Source organism: Lynx canadensis, chromosome B3 (assembly GCF_007474595.2).
Source record: "Lynx canadensis isolate LIC74 chromosome B3, mLynCan4.pri.v2, whole genome shotgun sequence".
Classification (NCBI taxonomy): domain Eukaryota; kingdom Metazoa; phylum Chordata; class Mammalia; order Carnivora; family Felidae; genus Lynx; species Lynx canadensis.
In genome coordinates this window covers 5859908-5866360 of record NC_044308.2, presented here as the reverse complement: position 1 = coordinate 5866360, position 6453 = coordinate 5859908, and the positions used below count along the sequence as shown (strand labels likewise).

At 40.2% G+C, this 6453-nt stretch overlaps 1 protein-coding gene across 1 annotated transcript in view; it reads left to right on the top strand.

Moving 5' to 3' along the window:
- The first annotated feature begins 7 nt into the window (after positions 1–7).
- The window catches only part of WDR93 (WD repeat domain 93), a 51522-nt gene continuing 45076 nt past the window's right edge, over positions 8–6453 (top strand). The window contains exon 1 of the mRNA XM_030317390.2: positions 8–55. The gene's annotated coding sequence lies outside the window, so the exon portion shown is untranslated. The remainder of the gene's footprint in view (positions 56–6453) is intronic.

Genomic DNA, 6453 nt, shown 5'->3' with positions numbered 1-6453 from the left:
TCCGGTGGCGGCCGGAAGTGGCGGTTACTAAGGCGACGCCAAGCTGCCGGCGCAGGTGAGCGGAAGCTCGGCATTTGGTCTGGGGTTCAGCGGTTCCCCGCGTGTCCCCAGACGCCCTTTGATATCTAGGGTCTCCTAGAGGGGGGCTTTGCGGGACGGGGGGCCGTCTCCCCAGCCACCGGCGTTCCCGGAGACCCTGGGAACTCAGGAAAAACCCATGTGGCATCCTGAATGCAGATTCCCTTCAGGTTTTGCTTGGGGTCTTTGCGGCCGCATCATTTCCCACCTCTGTGCCTCGGTTTCCCTTGAGGAACAGCAGCTCCAGGTCTGGGGAAGGAAATGGTTAGAGCAGAGATAAGCCAGTTTGTGGCATGTGTTGCTAGCACGGAGAGCTGGGTAAAGTGAGAGAATTCTCTGCTAGGTTTATTGAGTACTGTAAGAAGATTGCTACTTAAGGAAGTCCTAGAAGGGCTAACATGAACACAGTGGAGGCAGAAGTTAATTATGATGAAACTGCACCACTGAATGGCAGTTTTCTGGGGCCTGAAGATGTGAAATCCCACCCCTTCCATAGCAGTAATTTTATAATGTACCCCCTGTAATCAAAAAGTAAGGTGAGCTATTTTTGTAATCTTTATTCCCTTTGTCAGGCCTGCCCTTAACATTTGCAGGCCCCGGGGTAGGAATACAAATAGAGACCCACATACCATATGTTAATTAATTAATTAATTAATATTAAAGATTTTATTTTTTTAAATTTATTTATTTAGAGAGTGGGGGAGGGGCAGAGAGAGAGAATCTGTGCTGTCAGTGCAGAGCCTGATATGGGGTTTGATTTCACAAACAGTGAGATCATGGCCTGAGCTGAAATCAAGAACCTAATGCTCAACCAACTGGGCCACCCAGGTGCCCCAAAGATTTTTTTTTTTAATTTTTTTTTTCAACGTTTATTTATTTTTGGGACAGAGAGAGACAGAGCATGAACGGGGGAGGGGCAGAGAGAGAGGGAGACACAGAATCGGAAACAGGCTCCAGGCTCTGAGCCATCAGCCCAGAGCCTGACGCGGGGCTCGAACTCACGGATCGCGAGATCGTGACCTGGCTGAAGTCGGACGCTTAACCGACTGCGCCACCCAGGCGCCCCCAAAGATTTTTTTTTTTAACTAATCTCTATGCCCAAAGTGGGGCTCAGACCCATGACCCCAAGATCAAGCCTCCTATGCTCCACTGACTGAGCCAGCCAGGTGCCCCACACATTCCATACGTTTAAATATTTAGAAGTTTTAAGTCAAGGTAACCCAATTGTCACATTAGATATGTTCTTCTACCTTGTCTTCTACCTTCTACCAGTTTCACATTCAGAAGTCTTGGGCTCCAGCAATAGCACTATTAGGAATTTATCCAAAGGATACAGGAGTACTGATTCATAGGAGCACAGGTACCCCAATGTTTATAGCAGCACTCTCAACAATAGCCAAATTATGGAAAGAGCCCAAGTGTCCCTCAACTGATGAATGGATAAAGAAGATGTGGTGTGTATATATACACAATGGGATACTACTTGGCAATGAGAAAGGATGAAATCTTGCCATTTGCAACAACGTGGATGGAACTGGAGGGTAATTCTGCTAAGTGAAATAAGTCAGAGAAAGATATCGTATGTTTTCACTCATATGGAATTCGGGAAACTTAACAGAAGACCACGGGGGAAAGGAAGGGGAAAAATTGTTTCAAACAGAGAGGGAGGGAGGCAAACCATAAGAGACTCTTAAATACAGAGAAAAAACTGAGAGTTGATGGGGGGGCAGGGTAGGTGGGAATATGGGTGATGGGCATTGAAAAGGGCATTGGTTGGGATGAGCACTGGGTGTTGTATGTAAGCGATGAATCATGGGACTCTACTCCCAAAGCCAAGAGCACACTGTATACACTGTATGTGAGCTAACTTGACAATAAATTATATTTAAAAAAAAAAGGAATTCTTGGGCTGCTTGGAATACCTGGAAACACAGCTGGAATATGGTACTGTGGGGAGAGCTGGCCCCCTGGTCCTTTCCCACACCCCTCCTCTTCTCATTCCTGGCTGCCATTCACATCACTGAGAGGGGCCTTACATGCAATGTGTGGATATTCCAAGCCACATCCAAGTTCTGCCCCTGCCCCTGCCCCTGCAAATAGCCATGCCTTGGCCATCTTTCACGTCTAGGGGTGCACACATTAGCATCTGGGCCTGCCCTCAAGAGAAAGCTGGGAAAGAAGTTTGTGCAGGCCTTGGCATCATCTGGGCAGTAAATTTCAGGGGTATAGGTACCAGAACATGGTCTAGACTCCAGAAGGGTGCATCTAGGCTCTGGGTGGGTATAATCTCTTGGCCCCACAAATTACTCATCCTTTTCAGAGGGAAGTGCTTGGGAGAGAGACAGAAGTATCCTCTAAATTTATGTCCCAGGGTAGGGCAATACTGCAGGCAAATTTATTGAATGTTAGCCATGTCCCGACCACTGTGCTAAGCTCTCAGCCTAAGGTAAAAGGTTAATGGGGGACACGAGTAAATAGAAAACACAACACAATGATACGTTAGATGATAAAGATGAACACAGGGTGCTTCTAAACACAGATTTATATAGTCTGTTCTCCATACCTATAATTCCGCTTTTTCATAACATCAAATTGAATCATGTAGTATGTAGGTTTTTCTATCTGATTTTTTTCACTTAGCATAATCAGTAGTTTATAACTTTTTATTGTTAACTAGTATTCCATTGTATGGACCTACCATAGTTCATTAACTCTTCACGCACTGAAGTGCGTGTTGTTTCTAGCTTGGGGCAATTGTAAATAAAGGTGCTATAAATATAGCACAGTACAGATTTTCATATGAAATGTTAAGTTTTTCTTGTGTAATATGTAGGAATGGAATTCCTGAATCATAGGACGAGTGTATGTTCAACTTTGTGAGAAACTGCCAGACTATTTTCCAAAGTGGCTGTGCTATTTTGTATGCCCACTAAATATGGGATATGACTGTCTGGGAGTTTATCTGTTTGCCTATTGATAAACATTTGTTGTTTCCAGTTTGGGGCTCCTACTAATAAAGCCATGATGAGCATTCATGTAGAAGCCTATGTGTGGATGTGTTTTCAGTTCCCTTATATCATACTGAGGAGTGGGATGACTGGCTATAGTGGTAGGTAGTATGTTTAACTTTTTAAGAAGTTACTAAACTGTTTTCCAAACTGATTGTACCATTTTACCTTCCCAACAGTAGTTGGAGGAATTCCGGGGTCCTCCACATCCTTGACAACACTTGGTGTGATCTTTTTACCTTTAGGCATCCTAATACACATGTATTGTGCTTGTAATTTCCATTTCACTAACTAATGACATGGAACATCTCTTCGTGTGCCCATGTCCGTCAGTTATATCTTCTTTGGTTAAGTGTGCAAACCTTTGGCCCATTTGAAAGAATTGAGTCATTTCTTATTACTGAGTTTTAAGAATGTGCAAAATATTCTGGACACAAGTAATTTATCATATATATGACCTGCAACCGTTTTCTCCCAGACTGTGGACTATCTTTCATTCTCTAAATGGTGGTTTTTGAAAAACATACACGTATTTCTGAAAGGTTTAAGTTACCCATTTCGTCTTTTATGGATTGTGCTTCAATGTCATATCTAAGAAATCTTTGTCTAACTGAAGATTGCACAGGTTTCCTCCATATTTTCTTCCAGAAGTTACATAGTTTAAAATTTTACATTTTGGTCTATGATCTACTTTGAGTGAATTTTTGTATATGCTGCAAGGTATAGATCAGAGTGCATTTTCTTTTCCATGTGGATATTGAATTGCTGCAGCATTATTTATTGGGAAAAAAAAACTATCCTTTTCCCACTGAATTAGCTTTGCGCCTTTGTCAAAAATAAGCCGTCTGTTCATATGTGAGTCTAATTCTGGACTTTTTATTTGGTTTCACTGATCTATTTGTGTAGCTTGATGTCAATACCACACTGTCTTGATTACTGTAGTTTTATAATAGTCTTGAACTAGGTAGTGTTGGTCCTCCAATTCTGTCCTTTTTTTTCTAAGTTATTTTGGCTATTCTAGGTACTTTGCATATCCATATGAATTATAAAATGAGCTTCTTAATTTCTTAAAAAGAAAAAAAAAAGCCAGCTGGGACTCTCATAGGGATTGTGTTGAATTTTAGATTTGGGAAGAATTGACATCTTAACAAAACTGAGTCTTCTAACCCGCAAAGTATCTCAACCCATTTACTTAGGTCTCTAATTTCTCTCAGCAATATTTTACAGCTTTAAGTGTACAGTTTATACAACTTTTGCCAGGTTTATCCCTATATAATACTTTTGATACTATTATAGTATTTTTTAATTTCAATTTTTGATTTTTGTTGCCAGTATATAGAAATACAGTAGGTTTTTGTATATTGAACTTATATCCTGCAACCTTGCCAACATCATTTATTAGTTTTAGTAGATTTTTTGGTAGATTTCATCAGATTTCCTATGTAGATAATCATATTGAATAGGAATAAAGACAGCTTTATATTTTCCTTTCCAATCTGGGTAAAACAGCTTCATCGCCCCCCCCCAAGCCCCCCTCATGCTATCCTTTTTTTTAATAATATTCTTCCTCCACCCATAACTCCTGGCAACTACTGATCTGTCCCCCATTACTCATTTTGTCTTTCCTAGAATGCCATATAAATAGAATCACTGCACATAAATTTTGAGACTGGTTTCTTTCACTGAGCATAATGTCTTTGAGATTCACCCATATTTTTGTGTATATCAGTAGTTTTTTACTTTTTATTACCAAGGAGTATTCCCTTACGCAGTGAAGGCTATTTGGATTGTTTTTTTATTTTTGGCAGTTGTAAGTAGAGCCACTATAAACATTTGTGTACAGGCTTGTGTGTGAGTGTAAGTATTCATACTCCTGGAGTAGATACCCAGGAGCGCACTTGCTGGGTCATAGAGTAAAATATATGTTTAACTTCATAAGAAACTGCCAAATCCTTTTCCAGGGTGGTATCATTTTGTATTCCTGCCCACTTACTCTGCATCTTTATTAGCATTGTCAATACTTTTTTTTATTTTAGCCATTCTAATAGGTATGTTATTATACCTATTAGTTATAACCTATAACTATAGGTTATATAATTAGTTATAACCTATAAGTTATTAAGAAGTATGCTATTTTTGAGGTTTTGCATCTTTCTAAATATCTGTTATTGACTTCTAAAATAATTCTGAGTGGTCAGAAAACATAGTTTGTATGACTTGAGTACTTTTTAATTTATTAAGACTTGGCTTACAGACCAGGATATGATGTGTCTTGGTAAATGTTTCATACGTACTTAAAAAAAGAAGCTGAACACTGCTGTCGTTGGCTAGAGTCTTCTAGAACACTGCTTCACTGCTCTCTCACTGGTGCTTTCCTTCAGGAAATCTGCTGCTCTCCTGTATTTTGTTCCTTTATTCACGTCGTTTTTTTTTGCCCCCTCTGGCTGCTTTTCAAAATTTGTCTTTATCGCGTCTTTAGTTTTGATCACAATGTGCCTTGGTATAGATTTCTTCATGTTTCATTTCCTTAGGACTTGTTTTTCTTCTTGGATCTGTGAGTTTATAGTTTTTATCATATTTAGAAATATTTTGTCTATTTCTACAGATTTTTTTTGTTTCTTCCCTCCTTTGGGGATTTCAATCATACATATTAGGGAACTTCAGGTAACTCCCACACCTCACTTCATTTTTTCTGGTTGTTTCTATTGCTGTATCTTCAAATTCACTAATCTTCTAATTTATTTTGCTCTGAAAGTTTGTGATTAATCAAACCTGTTCTTCATCTCAGACACTGTAGTTTTCATCTCTAGAAGTTCAGTTGGGGTGGGGCACCTGGGTGGCTCAGTCAGTTGAGAGTCCAACTTCGGCTCAGGTCATGATCTCACAGCTTGTGAGTTCGAGCCCCGTGTGGGGCTCTGTGTTGACAGCTCAGAGCCTGGAGCCTGCTTCAGATTCTGTGTCTCTGTCCCTTCCCCACTCATGCCCTGTCTGTCTCTCTCAAAAATAAATAAACATTGGGGCGCCTGGGTGGTTCAGTCGGCTGAGCATCCGACTTCGGCTCAGGTCATGATCTCACAGTTCGTGTGTTCGAACCCCGCGTCAGGCTTTGTGCTGACAGCTCGGAGCCTGGAGCCTGCTTCGGATTCTGTGTCTCCCTCTCTCTCTGCCCCTCCCCCGCTCATGCTCTGTCTCTCTCTGTCAAAAATAAATAAAAATTAAAAAATAAATAAATATAAACATTAAAAAGTTTAAAACTAAATAAATAAAAGTTCAATTTGGGTTACTTTGTACCTTCCACATCTCTACTTGACTTTTCCTCTTCGTTTTTGAACATGTGGAATATATATATATATATATATATATATAT